Here is a 27849-nt window from a genome sequence, read left to right as displayed (position 1 = left end):
CCCTCCATATGAGGAAACAATGGCACCCACTGACATTCAGTGATGCTTGTTGAGTGTTTATGGAGACCAGACAGTGGATGTGAGCACAGACAGGCAGTGAGTGGTGCAGTTCAGCAGTGGTAACAATAACAGGGGTTACCTCCACTGGTACAGATTTTTACCAGCGTGGCATGCAGGCTCTTGTTCCATGCTGATGAAAATGCATAGCTAATGGTGATTATGATTTTTCAATGATGTTGAAAAAGTGTTTTATAGATGAGAATTTGTTCTATTAGTTAGTGTTATTGTGTTCTCTGTATCTGTTGTGGTTTCCATGGAAATAAATGGGAGGCATTACTTTTGGAATGACCTCTGTAAAAATTCACTGTGTGAACTGTAGAATTGGCTCAGAGAGATTGCTTATTCCAAGCTTAGGACTCCCAAAACTACTAAAAAACCTCTGGACTCACAGAGGGAGAACATCTTGAAACGTATGTAAACATGTATGTGAACATTCTTCACAATATCAAACTTGCTATGCATTTTCAGCTCAACTTCACAACATAAAGGTATTTCTCTATATGTTGCAGTGGCTGTTTGTCCAGGAATTTGAGATGCCTGACAAGCTTTTATATTGCCAGCTGAAGCTGTGTTAAGGTATATTACCAGCCTACTTGGAGTTTATTTGTAAAAGTGACAGGGCTGATTTGCATGAGCGCAGACACTTAAACATCCTTTCTTTGTCCCTGTTTTTTTGTTTTAATTCTCTTCGTATTCCAAATTTTTCTCCCAGTCTATGCAGCTGAAAGTTGTAAAAGCAAGGATTTGCTCTCACAAATTTGTCCCAGGATGGTTTTTTCTTGATTCGCTCAGTATTTCAACAAATAAGTAGGATTCTTCAAAATGCTTGAGATGCTTTGGGAAGAGAAACAGGAGGGTGTTTAAGAACTTTTCACACTGCTCTTGCTTCTCAGTAAGCATCTGCAGTATTCCTCGTCTTCTATGTTTTTGGATGAGACGCTTGCATTGAATTTAACTCCTTCACAGCTGCAAAAGTCAACAGCAGTTATATAGCCACGTTGTTTGAAGTGAATATATCCAAATTAACATTAGGAACGATTTAAAAAAATGATGTGATAGAACAGGAGGTGAAAAACTCTTAGTAACTTGTTTGTAGGGAAATCTACAGAGTTTCTTTGCACCAGTTATTAGAAATCTACTTTTAATACATAACTTTTACTGCTTTCAGGAACTCTTTGTGAAGTATAATTTTAGTAATAGTCTCACGAGACTATTGTAAAAAAAAAAAAAATTGTCTAACTCAAAAGAAATAATGTCTTCACTGTGACTGATGCCTGAAGGAAAGCCACCTGAGATGAGTTCTGCTAAATGCTGACAGAACATCCCCTGAATGAAAAGCGCTAGGAAAGATGAGTTAGAGGCTGACTGCTTTTTATTAATATGCTGTTGTGGCCACGTAGGGGCAGTGTTATCAATCAAACATTCTTTAAAGCTGAAATTTAAATCCCACGATGGATACTGACACACGAATGATTATTACAAGACTAATTTAAAAAAAAATAAGGATTTATCTAATGCTTTGCCACTGATAAATTTCTTACTGTTCACATGAGTTAAATATACCTTGGGGAATTCCATCTAACAATACTGAAGCATTCAAACGCCGTAGAAGTTAGGGATATACGACTTTAAGTAAAAAACGCGGAGTATAAATGTGTAATTACATTATCTTATCTTGCTTAGATGGCATCTCACAGCTGTATTGCCCCTTCTGCCCTAAACTATTGAGCTTAATGTCATTGTATTTATAATGGTGCTCCCTGCCCTTATTCTGCATTCCTTTTCCTGCTGTCCTTTCTTTGATGTAGCTCATTTTGTCATTAAGACCATATGCCAAATGTTCATTCAGTGATGATTAATTTGGATCAAGGAATATTTTCCACTGACATTGCCAAAAAGGTATGAGAATTTTTTGCTTTTGGCTTCACCATGGAAGTGGCAGTAAAGAACCAGAATGAGGTGAATTCAGCAAGTAACAGCTCTCTCGTTATTGCTAGCTTGCTCTTATTAATGGTTTTTAAAACAAAGACAAATAGAAGGGAGAAAAATATATATATATTGCTTTTAATTTTGCCATATCGTATCTACACTAACTAATTTAATCAATGGAAAGGTCAGCACGGTTTCCTAGGAGCCTAGGATCTGCATGTGGATTGACTTCATTAGATTAAGTATCTTTCAGAAACTTTTGTCTCTGTGCTAGCATTTTCTTTCTACTCCACTCAGACAAACTTTTCTCTTTTAAATTGCTTAAGTGGTTAACATAATTAGGTTAAACCTATTTTAGCTGCTTTGTTGTCAGAGCTGCTGAAAGGACCATGAGCCTGTACCTGTATTTCCCTGCTGGCAGAGCCAATAAAAGATACTACTTCTCTCTGCAAACCTTGCATTCAGTGCTTTGTGTTGGTAACAACTGGGGCAGAAGTGTGAATAAACCAACAAAAAATGCTTACCTGTGAGAGAGAGCTGCATTACATGATGACTGCTTGTTTTGAATTATCTGTTTGTTATTTGAAGTAATGTTACGTGTGTGATTTTGTTGTTTTTATATGTTAATATTATCAATAAGATCAGCAGTTATTTCTTGTTGATCCTGCCTTTCCAGAAAGCCTTCTCATGTAGGTTAACCACTCAGCACAGCCACTTTTAGAAACCTAGAAGCAGGTGAAAACATGAAATTACAGAGAAAATCATTTCAGATTTAGTATAATGCATCAGAACCTCAACTATGGTTCTGATTAGCAAAGCTGTATTGAAGTCATTGAGCTGTATCTAGTTACCATAGATAGGATTGTCACTCAAAATGTTCTTGGGTTAAATCCAACCTCAGTGATACTAGCTCAGCAATTACTGTCAAGCTACAACATTGATATTAACATTAGTAGCTCCTAGGATCTCCAGTGATTGATCAGGAGACAGTGCTAATTAAGCACAATAGAACATATATTTTAAGTCCAGTTTCAGAGTTTAATTTGATACCAGAGCAACCAAAAGGATTTAAAAAAAAAAAGAATCCACTGCAATAGTGGGAGAGGGAGAAGAAACTACAGAACTACAGTGCACTGAGCTTGCAGGAAGGGAAGGAAGATCACTTGCCTCTAGCTGCTGTGTGGCATTAAGGTGTCACAATGCCTGGGGTAAGCTGTACGGAATCAGGAGAGGAGCAAGAAGCTTTGCCACCTTTTTGATTTTTTCCATTTGTTATATGCCATCCATTTATGCTAGTCCTAGGTTACTCTGAGTGGAATCAGAAGCTGTCTTGTGAACAATGTAGATACTGTGTATAGAAACATGTTTAGCTTTTCTTCACATACAGTTATACCTACATTCTTCAAGAAATCCTCTAATTCAGAGAAATCTTCCAGTGACACCTAGACTTAGTAGAAAGCACTTCAGATCTTATTTTTTTTTTACCTTCCATATATGAAATCTAATTTTAAAAACCTACATTTCTTTTCAGGCACAGTTCCTTTGTACAGAATCTCTGTACATGGAAAGTAAGGTTAGACTTATTGCACCTACTTCACACCCGTTTGATTTACTGAGCGTTCCTTAGCGCTTTACAGAGCCAAGCAGAGGGCTGAATTATTGCAGCTCCACGTGGATGGACAAGGGAGGAAAAAAAATCTGACGAGAATCAGGACAGCTATTTCTTGACCTCAGCTTTACTTCTTGAATTTGTATCTTAAAGTACTACATCTTTCTTGTATTATTTACTATTCTCTTTAGTGTGATGTCATAAGGGTGCATGCAGTGTAAGAAGTCCTAGCTTTCAAATATCCCTGAATGTTTATATAGAAGTAGAAAGTAAGCCATCAAAATTGCTTGATTGGCTGTGTTTTAAGCCTGCTTTCTGTTGGTGTGTAGAATAAATTAAAGATGATAATACTCTGAAAAGGAGAATTATACTGTCCTGTCAGAGAAGGAGAATATTTATGGATGAATTGACAGGGGAAACTGATACTGCTCTCATCTCATGGTGAAATGTAGGATTTCTATTTCAACAATCATCAGTCTTTAAGGACAGTGAAGGAAAAATAAAAGTGAAAATTGAAACCCAAAGCTTTTAATTGGTTTTGTTACCAATTGGTGGTTTCTGTGTGATTTACATGGCTGATCCCTGTTGCTAAAGATTCCCTGGATGGTCAGAACTTTAGCAGTGATGAGACAGCTCTTTCCCTCTTCCTTTTCCTAGGAGATGTCACCATGTGGAGAGGTTAGCTATCCACTTTCAGTATTTCCATCATTCTGTCATCTGTCCCTTTAAAGGAAAGTTTAAGAAGTTGTGATATTCTCATTACATGGGAGAGCTGTATAGTAGCGCAGACAACACACTGTGAACATTTTCATCATTTTGGTTTAGCTGGGTTTAACTAGTTTGCTCCTGGCACAGAGTTACATTTATTTCTGCCTTCCTGCAAACTACTGAGCTGTCCTCTGAATGATGTATGAACTTTACACTTCTGTTGAGGCTTTGGAGAGCTGACCAATTTTTGGTGCCTGGATTTGCTTTCAGTCATTCCAACTGGCTGTTTGCATTAAATACAACCATTCTGAATAGAGTTTTTCGTGTTTTCAAAATGCACAGTGTATGATCCTTAGCCGTGCAATCCATAGCTTACTTGTGCTCTGCAGAGCAAAATGTGCCATCTAGCAATTACAGAAAGACCAAGTATTGGGTTTGTCACAGTGATGATGTGATCCAGCAGATAAAGCAGGTGGATGTCAGGACGTGGGATTCTGTTCTTCATTCAGGAATTAATCTTAGTCAAAAATCCCTAGATCTTTCTGCCTCTACAGCTCCAAATGTCTGGATGAAAAAAAAAGGTGGTACGAGGGAGGTTGTGCTATGCCAGGAATATCTATCATAGAACATTGTCTAGAATGGAATACCCTCAGGAAGGCATTTTCAAAAATTATTAGGGAGGCTGATTCATTACTATAAATAAAACTGTTAGAGTTTGTGTCTGAACAATTAAAGTTTAAATGCACAGATGAAAGGGCATGTGGAGGAGGTAGAGAAATAAAGCAGTCTGTTTTAAGGCTCATAGCAAGTCAGTGGCAATAAGGATTTTTTGTTTCTCTAACTTCATCAGCTGTTTATAAATATATTTACCTCTGTACTGCCTAGTTACTTTGGCTGAGATTTCTTACTTACTTACAGTGTTTAGTGGTGTAATATGACAGATTTATTTGGTCCTCTAGAGAAACTACTACAAAAACTATCCTTAAACAGATGATAATTCATCTTTAGTTTTTGGCTTCCTTTGTTCTCTACTTACTAAATATTATTCATTAAAATATGTAATGACTACTTAACACCTTTTATCTAAGAATACCTAGGGATGTGATAAATATCAATTAAACTGCAAATCACACTTGATAAGTAGCTGATAATTATCCCCATTTTATAGCTGAGAAAATAAAGCAGGAATAGAGTCTTTTAATTTCCAAGTTTTTATCTGACTGGTTTACTATTACCATTAAGAGCTGAGTAATCCAGCCAGAAATTCTGACTTCATGATAATACCATTCTTCTCAGAGGAAGCAGTAGTCTTCCATAATGTGACATACTGTGATAAAGTAAAGCAAGTATAGGCGTCATTGAAAAGATATTGGACTGCAAGTAGGCTTCAGGAGGTTGTCCATAGTGTTACAGATTGAAACGTTTCTACTAATTTTCTACTGGCACAATAACCTGTTGCACACAATTACAGTGAGCTACAGGCTGTTGTTAGAGGCTTAAGGATGCATCAGACTGCACTGATCTATGAAGCTTCACATGAGAAACTGAGATCATGGCACTTAATCACTGACTGTGCACAGTTGTATTAGCTTTGGCAGTTTATGCAATGATAATTTTGCTCCTTGCACTCGTTCATAAAGATATCTTAAAGAAGAGAAATAATCTGCTGAATGGAGCACTGATATTGTAAGCAACTAATTTTTGTTTCAGCTGTTCCTACATGCTGTATTTTGACCATGAAAATTTGTGCGAACCTGAATTGGAAAATATTAGAAAAATAAGATTGCCAGAGGCATTTGGGAATATTTGAGTGTTACAACCCCAGTTGCTTCAAGCTTTGTTGTTGTGCCAAAATGTACAGAACAGAGTGGAAGAAATGAAGGAAAAGAAATCATAGCTATCTGTCCTGCTGTAAAACACTACTGGGGGAGAGGGGAGCGGGGTGGTTTCTGTTGTTTTTTCCAGTGAAGGGTAAATCTTAGGAAATGTGAACTGTACTCGAAATCTGAAAATGCAGGAAGGACAAAGTGTACAAAAGCAAGCAAAGAAAATCTGGAAACCTGCTAAAATATGTTTAACTGTAAATTTGTCTGCGTAAACACAACCACTTCAGAGTATTCAGAGCAACTTCGCTGTCGCTTCATTTTGGAATACAGATGAGAGGCAGTATGAAGTTCAGCATTCTGTTCTTGAGTTAACTCTCCTGCTTTTCTCCAGATGCGTGTTAAAGATGACTAGAGTAGATCTAGGTGTAAAACAATATTTCTCTCCATGAACTGGGATGAAAATTTGAAATTTTAAACTTCTTTAGAGTGGTGCTTTGTAATGGTTACTAGTCCATAAAAGTGCTACAATCTGAGTACAGATAGAGCTGACTTTGCCCTTCTAGGTCATGACCCATAAGAAACTTAAAAGTTTAATGTCGAATAACTGCCAGACTAGAAGAGGCCTTTTGCTGCTGCTCAGCTAGAAACAAAAATACAGTGTGTATTTTTAAATAACAAGAAAATCTGCTAGTAAAACCTTCCAGCATGCTAGGCAGCTTTGAGGAACCGTCTGTGTGACAAACAAGAACAAAAAGTTTCTCAACAGCCTCTTCCTGCTGCAGTGTTATATCTGGGCTACAAGAGTCTCTCAGAAGTACAGCCAGAGCCTACAGGAGGTTACAAACAGGGACTGGAGGGAGGGAGGTGCTGGGCTTGCTGAGCTGGCAGCTTCTCGTTCACACCAAAACTGTAGCTGAGTTGGAAATACTTCTCTTTCTCAAGGTTAACTTTGTGAATCCAAAGTAGGTTTATTACAAAGCATAATTAAAGGTTCCTACAAGACATGTTTTCATAGGCATGAAAACCATAACTGCTGTATTTATCACACTCCAAAACATAAACCAGAGGAAATAGGCTGTTTTTCCCTTTCTCGTTTTTCTAAACTTCAGATGAATTTTGAGTGAGACGGTCATGTGCTCAGTATCTGCTGCTAGAGGAAATCTGAATCAGCTTTCCTCTGTGTTGAAATCTACCTTTCTTTACTCAGGCCAGCTATTTGTACAGCCAGCTGCCCAATGACCAGATATAAAGGAAACTGTTCAAGAACTCTGATGCTTTTATGAGTCCTACTGCAAAGCAAATTACTGAAGTCTTCAGAGCATCATGCTCAGTTCCCAGTTAGCTTTACTATACGTCCTTTGTTAACTTGCTAATCAGAAATATCAGCTACTTCATACTGGATTCTGTAGCACTCACACACAAAGGAAAACTTGAAGTTCTTACCCTGGAAATATGTAGCCTGTCATATTTCATTTTTACTAATATATGTGGGGAAAGCTGAGGGTTGAGGCTCAAATACTCACTGTTAAAGAAGGCTGAGCATCTAAATTTCCTTGTCTGCTTTGAAAATACTTTCTTCAATAGAGTTTGTTACAAACTCCATCAAATCGTGCCTTACTACTTGAAGTCATTTATTTCAGTAACAATAGGAGTCAGAGTAGTTCAACAAGGAGATTATTCTTCATGCTGTATAAATTGCATCATGTAATAAATATTGTCTTGAGCTGTCATTAGATGCCCATTTGTGAAATTTGCAAGGAGCCCCTGTATTGCTATTTCCATTCCATTGTGATTTGAAAGTCCAGATAGTGCCCAAAGCGCAGCCCTGAGCAAGCACTGCACAAACTGCACACCCCCCCCGAAGGCCTCAGTGATTCAAATGCATCCCTCTGAGTTACAGTTCCGTCCCTGCCTTTCTACTGCTCTTAGAACAGCAATTTTCCTGTTAGTCTGTGCTGGTGACATGTTACAACACCCAGCACGCTAACGCTGGCCACTGGAGGAAAAAATAAATAAATAAAAAAGAATAAGCATTTTTCTGGGCATGGGGCAATTCCTGCTTAGAAAAATGTACTCTTCGCTCCCCTTCAGTGTTGGTTTCCTTATGTAAATCTATGAGTGGAACTAGTAGTCCTCAGATGGCTCCCATTGTTTTCATGGGAGTTTGAAGCATAAAGGAATAAATGAAATGAGTTGTTGCTGCTTATCAAACTAGTGAGATTTTTTTGTCTCTGTAACATTTAGTAGGGGTGGGTTTGTTATTATGAGCATGTATTAAGCAACTCTAACTTGGATCAGCAGTAGCAAACGCAGAGCACAAGTTTATGCAGCCTTTAAAATTAATGGAGCTCTATAACAATAGGCATTTCAAAAAACGGTTTCAAAGTTGTGCTCACTTTCTGAGATCATCTTTGAAAAGAAAAACAAGAGAGTACTCAAGTTTCAGACAATTTCAGGTCAAAATAGACCTTAAGTTTGACACAACTATTTGTGTATTGTTGATATCTGCTCACTGATGAAGCAAGCCAAGATAAGATAAAATTTCTTCCTATTTTACTTCCTGGTCCTGGGAAATTACTGAAGGCTAACGTCTCAGTACCAGTTACAGAAGTACTATATTTTCAAAGCAATAATTTCAGTAATTCTTTCTCCCCTTCCCCCATTCCTCCTCCTCCAGGAGCAGCAGTCTTCCAGCTGCCTGATATTGTAAGAAAAAAAAAAAAAAAGAAATAGCCAGGGTCATCTAGCTGTCACTTCTTTGCTATGTTACTTAGCTCCTTTGCACGCTCCTTGAGGTTGCTAGGGTTTGGCATTTGGATTTTACCAATGTGATACTTAACAAAGGAATTTGAGTATTGCCAACAGTCAGCTTTCTAACAGATTTAATTGTTGCAGCTGCAATCTGTAATCATTGTACTATTTGCCTCCATAGTCCATCTCTTTATCAGTCTCTGAGTTAGATGGAATACCCTGAAAAGTGTACTTTCAAAGAACTTAGTAACATATGATGTAAAATCCAATAGAAAATGATGAAATCTGGAAAGTGAGGCTCTTGCATTAGAAAAATTTGATGGAATCTGACGGACTGCACAGATTCTGGTCGAAAAGATCAAAATTCAGTCCCACAGACATCTTCCTAAGCTTTAGTAAAGAATAAAAGTGTTCTTATGTTTATTTTCCTTTACACAAATAACTTGAGTTTTTGAAGTCTGTTATGTGTGGAGTAGATTTATAGATTATCCTGGAAACATTTGTTCAACTGAGAGCTTAATCAAATACACTGCTTACTAATGCTGTTTATGTTGGCATTTTTTTCTTCAGACTCTCTATGCTCTTATATGTTCTTGTGTAATGAGCTTTAAGTAGTAATTGTTCCAACCTCACATGCACCTGAAAGTCTTCATTCTTTGGGCTGTGCCTGCAATGATCTTGACACCAAATGACAGTGACAGCGCATACACGCACCTCGGCAACCTGTCACTCTCCATCTCTTCCACAATGGGAAGATTCAGTGCACTTTACAAATGACAGGGTGAAGTGTTTCTTAACGAACCATTTATTTTTTCGTCCGCACAAATTCCCAATTCACATCCCTTGTGGGATTTCTGGAATGAGAGCTTCACTCAGCATCAGACATAATATTTTAAGGGATTACACATAAAACGTTTTGAATGTGCTAAGAAGCATATCTCCACAACTATGTGGTAATGTGCTTTCTGCTTGTCATTTTTTACATTTTTTTTTTTACTGATTTTGAAGACAAAGTAGAAGAATTATTATATATGGCCCATAGGTTTTCCCTAAATGTAAGGATACTGTTGCATTCGATGCACATAAGCCTTAGCTCTGTAAAACCTTGTCTATTTGCTTCATTTTATTTGCAGTTGTCATATCATGCTTTGGAGGTGATGACCCCCATGAGTAAAGTTTACCACGTATCAGATATGCAAATCTGAGATGGTTTTCAAGACTTCTTATGGAATATACGAGAGAGTGTGGTTTTTTTTTGTTTTGTTTTCATTAGAGTTTTTTAGGAAGTATGCAAACCAGGCTCTGCAAACCATTTGTCCAATCATTGCCAAATATCCTGTTAAATTCTGTGTCATATCTAGATATCAGATGTGGTACCTTCAGGATCAGACCCTTGCTGGCAGGAAACATTGATCTCCCATGGGTACTATTAACAGTAGACTGTTCGTGAATGTACATGTTAAAAGATTAAATTTTCTTGGCAAGTAAGGTAGCCCAGGGGTTAAAAACATGTCTCTTAAAACATCTGCACGCTGGTGCCCTTCAAGTTTCAGCATGCTATCTTCAGGATTATGCCACAGATTAAAGAGTTTTATATTAGCATCAAAGTTCTATAAGTAGAATCTTTTGGAATAGGAAACATGATCTGTTTTGCTGACTGCTTGGGGGGATTTCTTCTTTTAGGAGGGTTGAAAATTAAACTTCTTTGACATCCACTTTAAACTGACACTTGATATCCAGTAAATCAAAATAAAATTATACATTTGATCTATGGAAATCAAGATAGATTTTAATGTTCCCAAGGCAAATTAGATTTCATGTCTATGGAGTGACAATTTCAGAGCTATTACTAATGTGTATGTTAACATCCTACAAACTGGAACAAGGTTTTGGCTAACTAGAGTGTTTGTTTAATGACCGTCAGTTCATCTAGGAAATCTGCTATGCATTATTAGTTTAATTTTCTTTATTTCACTATGTGAAATTATTTATATGCTTATGACAAAATTTCCTCCAGTAGTGAGAAAAACACAGTGCATGTTCATGTATCTCTGGTACTTTTTTTCTTTAGCTAATGGCTTCATAGCTTCTTAAATTTTAAAAGTAGTTAGAAATAAAATTTTAAGGCTGATATTTTAGCTTCTTTAATTAAAAAAAAAAAAAAGGTGGAGGATAGTCATAAACTTAAGGATCTAGATAATGAATTGAATAACTGGCATCAACTTCGACAAGCAAGTTGTGGAGATCTCAAAAAGAATTTTTACTTCTCTGTATCTTTGCATGCCATTCATCCATACTATCTAACTTCGGTTCTTCATCTGCAGCCTGATTCTCTAGCTTGCATGCAGATAGAATCACAGGTACTGAGCTGCTCCAACCAGCTCTGAACTGGTTCTGTCCTAGAAGGGCTTATTAACTCAGACTGTGTGATATGAATGCAGGTGCACTGATCCTGCTGTCTGCTCAGATCTCCGTTCGTGTGAGGCTGGGCCTAAGCTAATAAATCTGCCCAGATATTAAGCTTGTTTAGGTGTGTCTGTGTCATGTGTCTGGAACCAGAAACTTTGGGAGGCCTGGTGTAAATATATCTGAGTTACTTTTGTGCATTTGCTTGGCACTAAGCCCAAGCCTGGAAATGTTCCTGTAAGCAGCTATTCTGGAGGGCTGTGCTCAATGCACAGACTGGCCTTTCAAGAACTTTCCCTGTCTGTCATCACTGCCCTGATATTTCCTACTTGGAGCATCACAACCCCACATGGCTCTGAATACGAAGAGCAAATTTTATTTAGATTGAAGATTCTAGAGTGTGATTTCTTGTTGTTATGTCCCGCTTGCTGTGCTGAATAATATAGTAATAAAGCAGGTCCCTGGATATGGAAAGGGCCGTTGTGTTATTGTAATACTGCTAGTATTTTGGAAAGACATTTTTCATATATTTGCACTACAATTATGATTATGAAAGTAATTCTAATAACAGAATTCCTCGAGGGTAAGCAAATGAAAAGAGATTTGTCTTGTTAATAAAGGGAGGGGGAAAAAGAAGAGAACGTAAAGAAGAAAATATTTTTGCTGAAAAACTTTAGCAACGTGTTCTGCTATGAAGAAGTATGCTTGGAAATGCATTTATTTTAAAGCTAAGCACAAGAATATCACATTTGTTATATAGAGAGACATGCAAGTTGGCACAGGACAGTTTGACATGAATATTTTATGTGCTGACACCAAAATGACCATTTATTGATCTGAGACTATTTTAGAAAATGTGCAATTAAAAAGGGTGCGTGATGGTGGGGGAGGTGGAATTGCTGTAGTGGAATCATTCTAAGTAGGGTTGCTAACGTACTTTTAAAAGGTGGAGTAATTTAGTGGTACATCAACCATACTCTTATTTCAATATCACTGCCCTTTCCTGAGAATTGGCTATAATTTGCTATAAAGCAGAATAAGAATAAAGCAGTTTTACTGTGACAAAATAGTTCTGCTTTGGGTACTGCACTCATTCTTTTATAAGCTGTGATCTCCGTAGATCAGGTGTAAGTTGTTTCTTCTATACGAGCTGGATCTTCAGTGAGAGTATGTTGCTTCAGCTTTCAAGTCAATTCAGCTAAGCCAATTTTCCTGAGCTAAGAATGCCAATCTACTGGTGAGAAATGGTAAATAAAATCAAGTGTAGGAATATCAAAATGCACACATTCAGAAACTCTTGGTAACTGAATGGTTCTTTAGGTATAAGTGAATAACTCCTCTTAAAAACAGTATCATTCCACATTTTGTTCATCATATACGAGTTCTGCTTAATAAACTCTATCCAGAACAATCTAACACCAGGAAGACATAGAGAATGATGTTATAGGTCTTCCCTAGTTTTACTTTTAACTCAAACCAAAAGCACAGATTTGATTCTATGTGTTGATATGTGGGTGCGTATTAACTTTAGGCAAGCTGAGTGACATCCGTAAAGTTTCAAGTCCAAACTGAGTGTCTCAATCCAGCAAAATCACGGCTGCAATAACTAGGCGTGTGTTGGCATGCGTGATGCTCTAACTGGCGAGCAGAAGGGAACGGTGCTTCTTGAAGTAAAAACATTGGGAATTTCTGTATTCTGAAGGCAGGCTGTGGGGTGTGGGACAGGGAAATATAGGCACGCATGAGGGTTTCAGAGTATGCCCCATATGAGTCCACCTAAGTAAAGGTTGAGAGAAAGTTTACGTTCGATGTACAGATACATCCTCAGCAGCACAAGAGGAAAGCTAAGGTCACAGAACGAAATATGGGTCTACTTAAACTGAGAAAAAAGGGGAAAACCCTCTTACCACCCCAAATAAATAACTATCTGTGCTTCATTCTACTTCTCCACAGACTGTGAATTTCATGTACTTGAATGAAGACAAAAAGAATTACAGACTACAGAGGAAATAAAAACACACAGATATATGTAAAATCCATTACCGTAACTGAACTCTCAGCTATTAGACTTGTTGGTCATTTATTCTCTCCATTCCAGCAGCATCTCTAAATTCTTCCCGTTATCCAGAACAGTTTCTTATTCTGCAGAAGGTGTGAGGTTCATTCTTCTCACAATTTTTGTAAAGAAATAGAGATCCTAAAATAATATTTTCACTCTCAGTTTCTCTCACTGTACAGTGAGATTGTTAGTAAATTACTCAAGAGTGTTATAGAAACATATTTCAATAACTGATGAGGAAGTAAGAAGCTTTGTTTGGGAGTTTTTTCTAACATTATTCACTGGAGGTTTCAAAGCATTTTTGCATGTTTTGCAATGTGCATGCAGAAGTTAATGATATACGCTTGACATGGACAAACTAACAACGGTACGTGATTTCTGTGTAATTCCACAGCAGACTGATAGTAAAGACTGTGACTCCAAATTGTGTTTGATGTTAAGTAAGGCCCTGTAAATAGTTCGGTGTAGCATAAAGAGGTCCACACCAATCACTGCTCCATGATACACCATATTCTGCAGATTCTATGCCTTGACATAGCACGTATGTTCGTCTGTAAAGCAGCATTTACTTTCATACACTGGTATTGTTGCAAGGTTTAAAAAATGCCTAAGATTAAAATAAAAGGCAGATATAATATCTATTTGCTATAATGAAATATAATTGTTTGCACTGCCTGCACTATATTCCCACCATGTGCAACTTGTCAGGATGGCAATGGGACAATAGCAGCTCATGCCAAATGACATAAATGAACAGATTCTGAAGTGCAGTAGCTACTGTTAATTTTCCATTACAGATTTTCAGAACCTTTTTAACTTCTAGCATTCTTCCGTGGCTGCAATTTTAGGACTACTAATCATGATAACTAGGTAGAAATTTTTTTGAGTGTTTTCAGGAAAAGCAAATATACAGCTAGAGTAATTTTTGGTATGTGTATGTTCTGATTGACTGTATTTTCTAAAATATGATTTTTTTGAAACCCTTTCTTTTGTAGATGGGCAATTTCAGGGGTTATCACCTCTTCTTTTCTTGTTATCCTCTAAGTGGTACGTTCTTTGCTGTGGGCAGTGTAACAACTATGCTCTGCTCTACTTGTCATGTTCCATTTGCTGCCACCCAAATCAAAAGCAAGTGGTTTGGCACATCTCTGAGACTTTTTTTTTTTTTTTTGTGAAACACAACCTTCCAAGGATATAACTAGACACAGTGCCATTCCCAGGAACCAGGCTGCTTTTCAAAGCCCATTTGCTTTATTTTATGTGCTGCTTCCTGCTCTTTTCACATTTTCCTCTCTTTTGTCTTTTAAGCCTGAACTGTAGAGATTCTCAGGGACACATTGTAACTTTCTTCCCAGGTGAGATCAAAGAGGGCCTGTTAGAGGCCTGGTTGTCTCTTTTTCTCTAGGAAGAAAAAAAAAAAAAAAAAAAGCAAACTTTCCAACATCTGTTACAGCCAGCACAGATGTACATACATTGTAGTATGTTAGAAGACTTGAGATAACTTTCAAAAGCTGTTTTCAACACCTTCCCCTGCCCTTGATAGTTTATTTTAAGGGATCTGAATGAGGAATCCAAGTTTATGGGTTATGGCGGAAGAATCAGTAGGGTAGGTTCTTTAGTTTCTTATTTCCAGCAGCTCTGTTTCTGTTGATATACTAAAGTACAAACTGATGTCTGGTTCATCACAAATTATGTAATGTAACTTACAAAATATGTTCACAAATTTTGGGAATTCCACTATTAAATCCAGAATAACAGATCAGTATCTCATAGAGACACATTATCTGGGAAAACCACATTTCTATAATTACCTTCCTGAAAGTTTTATTCCATCTCCCCCTCACATTATTCTTTTCTTCAAATTTTAAAGATTTCCAGTGTCAAATTGAGCTCTTTTAGTTAGGGACAGGTAACCGATGTAGGGTCTGCTGATTTTCAGAACCTCCTCACAAAATTAATCCATTATTTATCATTTTTCACCTTTTTCCACTGCCATTTTCACTTTTTTCCCCTCCCTTTCCTCTTAGCATTCTGGCTTTGTGTGATTTATTCCTGTTCCATATGGAATAATTTCCTCCTCAGAAGCCAGCACTGACCTACCGTCACATTAATGTCACATACCATGTGACGTTTTTCTGACATATGGCTGAATTAGCAGTTTCCAGTCCCAAATGGACTAATCAGAAGCATATCATTTGTGCTTACCAGTAGTGAGATAACAAGAGAATTTACTACCCTGCACAAATTTTCCATTGAAGCTGCAGAGGTGTTTGAGAATGTTGAATAAGTTCTATTTTAAGGTTATGATTCACAGTTCTTTATATTTGTTTAGAAATATATTCAGCAGACAAATGAACACCTGTCTCTTGATGTGACCTCCTGTGCCATATTCCTAAAAAAAAAAAAAAAAAAAAAGCTTTCATAGCTGAAATGAAATCTGCTACACACTGCCTCACATCAGCATAAGCACAAATTGACTGAACCGGACTCGCTTTAATCCATCCAAAGTTCTCTGCCAGTTTATTCGCAGCAGGAGTGCAAGAGGAGAAAATATGCTGAGCAAATGCCCCAAAGGATTTACAGTCTGTCACTGAAGAAGTGAATGCAGTTTATGGCAGCTATGCGATAGTTAAGAGGGGAAAAAATACGTCCACTAGATGTGGAGATCACTGCAGCATCTATGGATTGTTTTTAAAGAAGAAAGAGGAAGGGGAGATGGTGAAACTGACTTTGTTGTCAGCATAACTTAGGAGAGAGGGCACAGAGACTGTTGAGATTTTAAGGGAACCTCTGGGAGAAAGGGTGAGTAGGGTAGAAGAAAATGGAGAAAGAAATGTAGTTGTGCCCTCACCTACATGGAGCTTTGAACAAGTATTTGATTTTAGGGCAGCAGAAAATGAAATTGCATGAAAGGGTTGGAGAAGGTGGGAAAAGACACAGTCAGAGCAGCAAGATCTTAAGAAAGCAACAAAGTCTTGAGGTGGCTTAAGTTGAGGAGGGCACAGGAGATGGCTCCAGTTCTATATTTATTCCTTCCCTGTCATTAAAGGTCGTATGTGTGTAATGTTATTTCTCCTAGTGCTTTTTCAAACCATCATCCTCAGCACCATTTGTCTGGCTTCCATGTAAAATCAATAACAAAAACAAGTTCCTGCTGGACTTCGTAAAATCTCAGGAAAGTCTCTTTTGGAGGGGTCAAAGCTCTGCTGGAGAAAGACAGGAGAGGAGTTTTAAATTTTTTGTTCTCTTCTTACTCTGTAGGAGTGCAGCAGCAAAGGGGAGTGTTAGTTTGGTGAGTGACGTTCTGGAAATTGAGTCCTTCCTCCTATGTTTGTCACTCCTTCTGAGCAATTTGTTGTTTCTATTAGGTGTGTTGCTTGGTTGTCCAGTTCCAGAAGGGCAAAAAATAGAGCCAGAGTAGGTTACAGAAGTTCCAAGAGAATTCCAATTCTGGAGAAAAAAAAACCTTATAGCATTTGAAGTAATGATAATTGTGTTACCTGCAAATATTTTGGGAAACTTTTTATATTGCAGACTAGATACATGTATTTTTCTACTGCATTATGGAAATGTTTATAACAAATCCATAAATTACAGCTTCCTACGTTACAGATATATATGATACTTTGAAGGAGAACCTATTGTGTGAATTCCTTGCTCCATTTTATACTTCTGTTTCCCTGCCTCCCTCTGCCCTACCCCATTGTGGACTCCTGCAATTTTTCGTTTGAGGCTTCTTTAGCACATTATGCCTCAGACTGCATCAGACACTTACTTCAAAGTTTTCTTTGGCAAGCTACGCTACATTAGTTTATTTGTTTGTTCTGCAGCCAAATGCAAAACCTTCTCTGGCTGAGATGAGTTTAATTGAGGATCATCCTCCTGAACCTTCTTTGGAGATTCAGAAACCGCTCGCTTCTATACACAGGGAATATGAGGTCAGACAGCACAAAACTTTCCCTTGTGTATTGCCTTTGCTGAACATTTAACAAAAATTGGATATTGTTTTATTGAACACCAAGTTACCTCTATCAGTGCATCCTCTCGTTCTGAAAAGGCAAATGCTTGGTAGGAATACCCTCAGTTGCTGCATCTACCTTGTTGTGCCCCAAAGGTTCTCCTGTGGAATACCTGTGGTAGCGCTTAAGCACATTTCTGGCTAATCTGCAAGATAGCTGGGCAGGGATCTCCACCATGCAAGTTCTGGGAGAGAATGTAGGAAAGCCAGTTTTACCTGTCTTCTGTATTAAGCTGATGGAATATAGATAACCAAATTTTGTTCTGTTTCTGAATTCTAACCCACATAATTTCTCTGAATTCCTACCTGTATCAAGGCAGTAGGATTTTCCTTGTAAATACCTGAGGATAGAATTTGGTTTTGAAACTTTTTAGTCTCACCTCTAGATCTTCTCCCTTGATATCCATCTACATGTGGCTGGTTGTTAGTGAAATGATGGTTCATGGAAAAGAGATCCCTGGATTTCTGACCGGGTGGTCATACAAAACAGCCAGAAGAAACCAGTTAATACCTCTATGGCCAACTGTCATGTTTTCACTTATGTGAACGTAACTGTTGAAGAACAGAATGGCATTTCAGCACAGTTCCCATGAGTCCAGGTGCTACGTTCAGACTCAGCTTGCTAGCATATCAGCTTCTGTAGCCCATAGCAAACATGGAATAGTGGAGCCAGCATTGCTATCTGTCTTTGATTTCTTAGAACATGAGATCGGGTACTCAAAGAAATCCGGACTGACGGGAAAGTCGCTTCTGGCACAAGTCCAGACAGGAAGGGCTTTTTCATGCTGTTCTGCAAAAATATTTGTTACTGAAGCAACTATTTTCGATAACATGAAAATTCATATATATGCAAAATGTTGGATGTTATGGTCAGAAAAAAGCTGTGTGAGAAGGCAAGTAAAACAAGACACTTATCACAAGAAGCTTAGTATGAAAGGAATTGTAATTTCAATTGCCATTGATACTCATTACTAAACCAGTGATAAACTCATCTGTTCAGGAAATAAATGTCAACGTACTTTTGTAATTTAAATGAGAACTTGTAAAATGGAAAATAGGCTTCCCATTCAGATCCTTGAAGGTTTGCTTTGAAATGGGAGCCCCTTGTGATGTCTGTTTCATTTTCTTTTATTGTTAAAGTGTTGTGTCACTGATGACATTTCTACTGAATGCTGCCCAATTATAACATTGAACATCTGCACAGGGATATTATGTCTTCCCAGGGGGATTATGGGAAACAAGCGCATTGGTAAACAAAAGGGCAACTGAAATTATTTGTAGGAAACTTAGTCATTTTGTCGGCTGCCAAAGGTTGAGGCTTACAAACAAAATATTTTTGCCTTTTATAGACAGATAAAATATTATGGGGAAAAAAATTTTATAATATATACAAGGAAATGTTGTGGTTTGCACTCTTAATAATTTTCATGAGTGGGGGGGAGGAATTGTTTTAAGCTTTAAAATATGGGTTTGTAATATCCTTATTACCACCATATAGGGCAAGTTTTAATTTATTCTTTCTGCGCAGTAAATGAAAGTCTACAAATATGCCCAGCATCACATAAGATAATATAGAGATGTAAATGTCATGTATTCAGACTAAAGTTAAACCATATTATCTTGGTGCCAAAGTTCTGGATATTTAACAGTTCAGTTGATGTTTTAATTCCAATTATGGCTTTTGTGGTCAGACACTGAAATGATTATGCACAAAATTCCCATCCAAGCTGGTGGGAAACTCATGTGTGCAAGTTTTGCAGGCTTAGGGCCATAACCACATGCAGGCTGTTTCCAGTGTAGCTTTTTCTTTTGCATCCAGACCTTTCCAAGGGAGAAACTAAGGAAACAGGTGGTGCTTCTCTCTCCCTCCCACTGCTATTTGGCCTTAGGGTAAAAATACAGACAGAAGACAAGCATACAGTCCTGCCAGTTTGTGCTGCAGGGACCTTTGAATACTCTGAAAGATTTAACTTTGTTGGATTAAAAAACAACTTGAGCCCAGTGTGACAGTGTTTCTAATGTTGAATTAATCTGATTCATTCCTTTAAACAGCTACTGAAATAACCTGCAATAATTGTTCAAAATACTATAATTTAGCATTAATGTAATGTTTAGGACCACTGCTGGGGAGTGTTATTCTTTAATTCTTTTCTATTAGCTTATCTGAGATACGCTAGACATTAAAATGAATGGGAGGGATTCTGTCACACAGGAAGTATTTTATTTTTTTCTTAACGGATAAATATTGAATGTCTTTTTTTATTTTAATTTACCTAAACAATACCTCTGTCTGCAGCTCCCCCTCCCTTCCCGCCCCAAAATAAATAGACCTGCTGTTGAAATGAGAGAAGGTATCTTTCTACGTCTTCAAAATAAAACTAAAAATACCTGCTTGACCTGTGGGTTTTAAGACAGCTTGCACTTGTGGTTAACACAAGCCCCCCTGCTGAGATCAAAGTCTGGACCCATCCCACTTGAAACACTGCTGTCAGTACCTTGTTGTTGGGCAAAAAATAGAAGAGTGTTCCCCTCTGCCGTGGAAAAGCAATGTTTATTTGATCTTGGGCCTCTTCTGAATAATTTTGCTAAATCTAATTGCTCTTGATGTTTTACCCAGTACATCATGGGCTTTTTCAGAAGCAGCTCTTTATGCAATGGGTGAAGCATCAGCGTACAGTAAGGACCACTTCAAATATCTCTCATCAAGGCAAAGAACTCTAGATAGATTACTGCAGATCAATCTGTATAAACCCTGTATAAACACTGCAGCTCTTTTAAGTTAAAACGTTCTTTAAAAGATCCTTATGTTTTGAAAGGTGAAATGCTCTAACTATTAAGAGAGTTATAATGTGAAAAGAAGTAGAGAAGCCTGTTTAATTCACTGGTTTCTGACAATTTATGATGGGAAAAAAAAGTGTGTGATGAAATACTTTCCAGTAAATTTATTACTATGCGCAAAGATTTTATGTCACAGAAATGTAAGCTTCTTGTATGTCAGATGCCTACCCTGTGCCCAAATGAGCTATGGATCTAACACAAAAGATACCATTGCTGACAGGTATTGCTCAAGTAAAATCAAGGAACTTGGCTGCTACAGACAGTTAATGTGAAGGACTCTGACTGCAATGGACTGTGACAGATGGCTGCTACTTACTTTCTGCTGGCATAAAAATGAGTTCTAAAATTTGATGCACGTATGTAAGAAGTTTCCAGATTAAACTGTACATGAGAACAAAAGTATTTTCAAGTAGAAATCTTGGAAAATATGGGTCCACTTCTAAAGTTTATTGCTGTCTTGATGAACGCCATAATCTGTGTGTTTTAGATCTTACAGTTATTTTAAATCTCTTCTACATGAGACTTAAATACTTCCATTCATTTTAAGTGTGTGTGTGTGTGTGTGTGTGTGCGCTCATATGAAGTATGAAATCCCTGCTCTCATGAATGAGTGCCTGAATCCAGGAGGGCACTTTAGGCATATGCAGAATACAGAGTTACTGGGTGACAGATTTTCTCCCTTGGGCAAGAGGAGACCAGCTGCTCGAGCACCATTTGTTTCTCTCTTCTTAGTTCTTTTGCTGAAACCAAAGTAGCAATTAAGTTAGGTATGCAGAGGACCTGATAATTTTTGGAAAGGAGTGTGATGGGAAGACTATCTCTGCAGTAGCACTAACAACTGTCAACTCTATGCTGTAGCAAGAGCAGAAGTGAAAACACCTCTATATAGGGCATTTTGTTGCACCATTCAAAATGTTAGGTCTGATCTTGCCCTCCGTATAGCACTGAGTTTTGTTCTGAGTGGGCGAATAGTTCAGTGTGCCCTCACAGCCCAGAAAGCCAACCATATCCTGAACTGCAGCAAAAGAATCTTGGTCAGTTAGGTCAGGGAGATGATTCTGCTTCTCTGCTCTGCGCTGGGGATACCTCATCTGGAGTACTGCAGGCAGGTGTGGAGTCCTCAGTGCAGGAGAGATGTGGACCTGTTGGAGCCCATCAGAGGAGGGCCACAAGAATGATTCAAGGCATGGAACAGGCTGAGAGAGATGGGACTGTTCAGCCTGGAGAAGAACAGGCTCCAGGGATATGTGAGAGCAGACTTTCAGGATATAAAGTGGGGCCGTAAGAAGGTAAGGGGGACAGTCTCTTTAGCAGGGTCTGTTGTGACAGGACAAGGAGAGATGGTTTCAAACTAAAAGAGAGGAGATTTAGATTAGATATAGGGTAGAGTGCGGTGAGGCACTGGCACAGGTTGCTCAGAGAGGTAGAAGCCCCGTCCTTGGAGACATTCAAGGTCAGGCTGAACGGGGCTCTGAGCTCCTGATCCAGCTGTAGATGTCCCTGTTCACTGCAGGGGAGTTGGGACTAAATGACCTTTAAGAGTTCCTTCCAACTCAAAGGATTCTCTGATTCACAGTTACACAATGAATTTCACCTTCTTCTCTTATTTGATGGGAGATTTATAAAGACAGAGCTCCTCTACTCTTCATCCTTGTCGTTTATTTCTGCTTTAGACAGAATTTGTGATTAAAATCATGGCTGTGATACATTAAACCAAAGTTAAGTGTGAAAAAGTCTTTATCTTCTAAGTGCTCTGGTGAGTTGCTTTATTTCTAGGCTTTTCAAAGCTCCTCCCAAAAACTTTCTAGTTTAAAGACTTCAAATTCAAAACATTTATTAATAATGTAAAGGGCTGCATGTCACTCAAGCTATAAAGAAACACTGAAATCAAAGCGAAGTAGCTTAATTAAAGCATTAAAAAAAACATAATTTCGGTACAGACTTTGGCGCTTAATGGTGTTTGTGAGCTCACTTAAAATAAATCCATGTCATAGTCAATCATCAACACACAGATTTGCAATCAAGATGTTCACAATTGAATTGGATGGTGCAGAGTGGTAAATTTTAAAAATTCTGGACACTGCTTCCAGTTTTAGTATTGATAATTATGTGATTTTCAACAAATCACTTATACTGCTGGTTTTTTTTAAGGCTCTCAATTTTTGGTGCTTTAAAATCTGAGGTGAAACACCTTCAGAGTCCCTGAAAACCTGTAGCTTCAATAGAGTTCCTAAAGACTGTGAGCATGCAGCTGCTTGTGAAACTGATGCTCTTGAAAAATACATTTCATTCACAAATGAAATGGGTGCCTTGGCCAGGGGCAGTAAAACATGTTTAACTCAATATTTATTAAGTTGCCTGAGAATCTTTGGGCAAGGTGAGCACTAAAGGGTACAGCATTCATCAGCCTTAGTGCACTTGCTGATCAACTGCCTTCCCCTGGGAGTCATTAAGATTGTTTCTGAGAACTCTTGTCAGTATCAGGTTACAAGAAAACAGTGTTAGGACAACCTCAAAATAAAAGGTGGCTGACAAAATGTTTTCCCCTTGTGAAAATAAGCATCAAATTACATTTCACTACTAATTGTTTGCTTTGCAAAGGAAGACGAGGGATTTTCACCTTGTCCTTGGGGCAGCAATTTGCTCACCTTACACTTTCTAGTGCTGAAAACATTTGTTCAGATTACTGTGCTTTTATTTGACTTTTTTTCTGCTGTTTAAGTAGAGACTGCTTTTCAGTAAAATCTGGTGTGTTCTGTTCTATAGATTTTCTCAGAGTGGCTGGACTATACAGTAGAAAATCAGTTCTCTTGGTTTCTTTAGGTCACTAACACTCCCATTCAAGTCAGTTGGGTCAATAGAAATGCCAAAGCCTTTAAACAGATCTCAGCATGATTGTCAAACCCCCCAGAACGCGGTATTTGGAGAAGAGTCTAATTGTACTATACTGGCTCAAGACTTCTGAGCAAAACAAATAGAGTTCTATTTTGTGGCCATGGCAAATTGCATCCTGGGGAGCAGAGAGAAGAGGGTGGGTCTGGCAAGGAAGCTGAAAAATTCAGTAAAGATCTGAGGGGGCTCTGGGTGTGCAGATCATCCCCGAGAGCAAGTTCAGTGTGAAAAGAGAATATTCAGGATCATTTAGGGTTGAGAAAAGATGCTTGTGGGTGGAATCTGGTACATTTTGGGGAGACCAGGGGTCAACAGTTTAAACAGAGAGGGAGCAACAGTGCTTTTCAGATAAAGGCAGCACTGGGGTTGCTCTCTCTTAACAGCAGCAAGCCCTCTGAGGACTCCAGCTGCAGTAACCTGACAGTCAGAGATCTGCTAGGCAAGCAGGAGGCTTGCAGGGCTGGGGCACTGGTCTGATCCCTTCTCTTGGTCTGAAGTTGTATGTGATGGGGATACCGATTCCTTTTTGGACTGCTCTCCCCTGAGGCTCTAACAGCCTTGGAACTATCACTAAACATAGGATTCGACCTCTGCATTTTTCTAAAATAACTTTCCTATGTATTTGGAGGCCAATTTCTGAACAGTTAAATGCAATATTTTGATAGTGTATTGAAAATACAGGAGCTTTTCAAAAAGATTGTTCTACTACAGTTTGCTGGGGTTAGATTGTTTGTTTTTAATTGATTCTGCAGTGATGTCTTCCTGGCTAACATCACTATTGTTTGTGTCCTTGTTCCTTTTAGTACTCTACAAAATGCACTGGCTGAAGTCTGCAGTTATAAATTTCTGTTCTACTGCTGCAGGTTTTATGTATTTCTTATCCAAGTAGAAATGTTTGATCTTAGACAATGTCATGGGAATTTCTGTACGTTACTTTAAAGATCTTTCTTCAGAGAAACTGCCTATAGAAGATTTTTGAGATAAACCAAAACAACAAAAGAAGCAAAAAATCCCAAACTGTCCAACCCCCCAAAATCTGCAAATACAGAACATTTTACAACATGGCATAAATATTCAGTATTTGAGAGTTAGATTTTATTTTATTTTCTGGATATCATTATTATAGATGTGCAGTCAATGCTCATTACTGTCTTGCTCTGGAAAGAGTGTTTTGAGGTACAAGGTTCATTTAAAGATATATAGTGCTAAATCTTGTTAATATTTAGTAGATATAATATTTTTAATCGTAAGAATGCCTAATTACGCTTTATTACAGACATATTACTGGGAGTTTAATATGATGTAACTAAGAATAAAAATACTGTGATACATTTTGTATCCTTCGTGTTGAAAGTAATGATACAAATACTCTTTAAGACCTGCTAAAAATATCTTCTTCTGGTCCAGTAACAGTTAAAACTCTTAACTGGCACTTCATGATAATTTTTTTATTATTTTTTCTGACTCTACTTCTAACCTAGGATCATTGAAGCATTGAAGCAACAACAGTGGAAATCCTCCAATTGGATTTCCACCACCAGGCTTCCTGTTTGCATTGTTGGGAGTGGTTACAGATCGTTAACATGTAGCTGCTGTTCAGGGGTAATGATACAATTGAGTCCTCTCAATGCCGTTTAGAACCGGTAAAATAACGCACATAACAGGATCAGATATATTTCAAAGAGCACTAAAGTGATGTTCAGATCAGGATAGGATCATAAAATAAAATGTTCAGCTATGCTTGCCCTCTTGGTATCTCCCCATAAACTGTCTTTGGATGCCCACTTTGATATGCCTAATTCCCAGCAAGCAGGCACCCAACATTTATTTAGTGATCTATTTACTAGTTTGTTTGTTTGAGAAACAAGAGTCATAAAAGCATCATGAATTCAGCACACAAGGTAGAGATCCAGAATTAGAAACCCTTCCTTTGTACCCCTTCCCTTCTTTTTTTGAAGCTGGATGCTGAAAGGCAGGTGATTTCTTTGTGAGAGCTACAACACATTTTGCTGGATCCGGATGATTTCAAATAGCAGTGCTTTATTTTACATGAAAAGCTTTTAGTTGTCATTGCACTGTGTGTTGCATAAATCAATGATAAATCAGACTAATATATTTTAAAAACTAAGCTTTAGAAGATTTTATAGTTTAAAAGAAATCTCAATGAAGCATGAGTACTGACTGCTTATCACCTCTCCTTTGAGACCTGTTTTATTTTCTCATTGATGTGAAGCATGTAGTACAAAACAAGATGGCCTGTTTTCATCCTTGATATAATTCCGCTGAACTAAAAATCCTTGCGCCAGGAATGGATTTGTCCCTATGTAAAAGAGGTCTTCAACCTTCCCAAGAGAAGACTGAAACTGGGTTCTGTCAGTTTTCATCAGCTCTCTTTATCTCACATCCAGGGTAGCTGATTGAACACGAGGAATTCCTAATACCAGTCTCTTGTCATTCAGGCTCTTCCAGTTGAGGATACAGTGTTTCTAACAATCTCTGTCACTTTGAAAATTGCCTTGCCTAGCAGGCCCAGCCCCTGACTGAAGTCGGCACACGATTTGTGCGTGCTGTTCCTGTTTGTAACAAACAAGAGTGATGTGATTTTGAGCATGGAATATAAACAAAATCATAGTTGCAACGTTTTCTTCTAAGTATATTTGCAGTTTTAGAGTGAATCTTCCATGCTTTGCTCAGGGAGCTCTCCAAATGTGAAATCAATAACATACCAGGAATAACACAAAAGATGTGAAGGCTTTTAGATTTCAGCCACTCACTTCAACATGAAAGGATTTATGATCAGCATGTACTTCAGAATAGAATTCACTGCAGAGATCTTTCAGCACGTAAATTATAGTTGTTTCCTAGCATATGCTAGCCACTAAAGTCATGGGTATTAAAAATTTTCTTACTAGCTTCCATGTATATAACAATTTCATATCCACTCTGCACTCCAGCAAGTGGAATTCCATACTAAGTGGAGTTCATGTTGCTTTCTCTAGACTTTATTACAAAGGTTCCTTGCTTGTAACTTACAGGTAGACTTTTACTTTAGTTTCTAGGCATACGTAGTGGAAAAATTCAGTAGGGGCAAAGGAAGCACTCTGTTTTTTTAATGATAGTACAGAAAAATCAAGAGGCAGGAAACATTTAACATGGTTGCAGTCATTTTTCCTTGCCACATTTCCCTAATTTTCATCTCTCAGTAAAGCAAGAACCTTTACAAAAGCATCTCTTAAAAATGCTGCCACTGGTGCTTGCTGTAGCCGGGCACTGTCACAGTTAGAAAGAGAAGCTGGTTAAAGTTAGTGAGTAAGAGAAAATTTCAAAATGTTCACTGTTGTAATGTTTTCAAGTTCAGTTATGTAATTTACAAGGAAAATAAAATATTTAAAGCCAATTAATGTGATAAATCCTCTGAATTTGTAATAGATGTGAGTATTTTTGTGTGTGTGTTTTCCTTGAGAACATCATTTGAAAGAGCAGATGCGAGGGTCTTTATCTTAATGACACCACAGAAGTCTGGGCAGTCACAAAGGTTTTCTCACATAGTCAAACTGTCTTGGGAGAATCTAATTTGCTGCTGAGGTATAATCCCAAACAAATGCTTTTCATTAAGGAGCTTCATGAAACAGTATCAGCCTAACAAGAGGACTGGGCCTTTGAAATGTAAACAAAGTAGCTCCTCAAGGTAACATCCATTGACTTTAATTGAATCTGCCTTGAAAACAGCAGTTTCCTTGGCAGAAGAAAACAAAGTTTTACTGGCACACAGCTTCACCTCTCTGTCTTTTACCTTACCAAATTTGGTATCAAGGGAGTGAGTAAGAAAATGAATACTTGTTTCTAAACGTTATAAAACCTTATAGTACTATCACGTTTTAATTTAGCTTAACAATGGCAAGACGTTATATGAGGGTCTGAACTACATCATTCTTCTGTTTGGAAATACAGTGCGTGCCTTTGCACTGTCACCTACTCAGTGAAAGCAGAGCACATCTGGGCCTTGTACAGCATATGCTAGGATCTGTAACTTCCCTTTTAGTCACTACGTGTGAGAGCATATCAGAAAGTGGTGGCATGTCCTGCAGAGGTGATATTCTCACTGACTCATCAAGGCAGTTCTACATAGCACTTCTGTTTCAGACATTGGAAATCACAGGGGAGAGCCAACAAATAAATAGATTCCCCATAGACATTAATAAGCTGTGGTTATAAACCACCAGACTCAACTCTTAAACTCTGTAATCAGTAACTGCCATGCATTAACACATTGTTCATTAACTGCTTGTAATTTGAACTTGAATGTAAATTGAGTGTACGTTTTCACACAACATGCAGTACAAATGTTGCATGCTCCATTTCAGGTGTTGCAGACACACAATACAGAAATAGAATTCTGGACTAGACAGAAAAGAATCATCTGATTATGGCAGTTATTATCTTCAAGAACATCGGAATATTGTATCACGCACGATTGTACTATGAAAAGTACAATGACACAGACATGCACTTACTTAGAGATCTTCCCTGCTAATAACTTGATCCAAAGCTGAGTATAGTCAAGGCAGATGGATTTCAGCAGATTTTAGAAGGGGTCATCTGGCAGTAAGCAGGAGTCGGTCACTGCTGTTGTCTGCATTATACAACAGTGGTAGTTGAGAGTCCTCGTTCTTTTCCTTCCCAGGTTCCTCAGACCTCTAACATTTTCACTTTAAGTTTTCCGTTGCATTTTTCCAGCATCATGACACGACTT

The 27849-nt window shown here is 38.0% G+C and overlaps 1 long non-coding RNA gene across 2 annotated transcripts; it reads right to left on the bottom strand.

Annotated features, from left to right (window-relative positions):
* Nucleotides 517–27847, bottom strand: LOC110406636. 2 transcript variants are annotated; one of them, XR_002443535.1, is made up of 3 exons: nucleotides 27611–27847; nucleotides 2514–2714; nucleotides 517–1026 (listed from the first exon to the last, which is right to left on the bottom strand). It is a non-coding gene; the product is annotated as an uncharacterized LOC110406636 (long non-coding RNA). The 2 variants fall into 2 exon arrangements; XR_002443536.1 differs by lacking the exon at nucleotides 27611–27847 and adding an exon at nucleotides 2841–3286.

Source organism: Numida meleagris, chromosome 14 (genome assembly GCF_002078875.1).
Source record: "Numida meleagris isolate 19003 breed g44 Domestic line chromosome 14, NumMel1.0, whole genome shotgun sequence".
Taxonomy (NCBI): Eukaryota; Metazoa; Chordata; class Aves; order Galliformes; family Numididae; genus Numida; species Numida meleagris.
The sequence above is the reverse complement of the archived record's forward strand: the minus strand, read 5'-3'. Positions and strand labels throughout refer to the sequence as shown.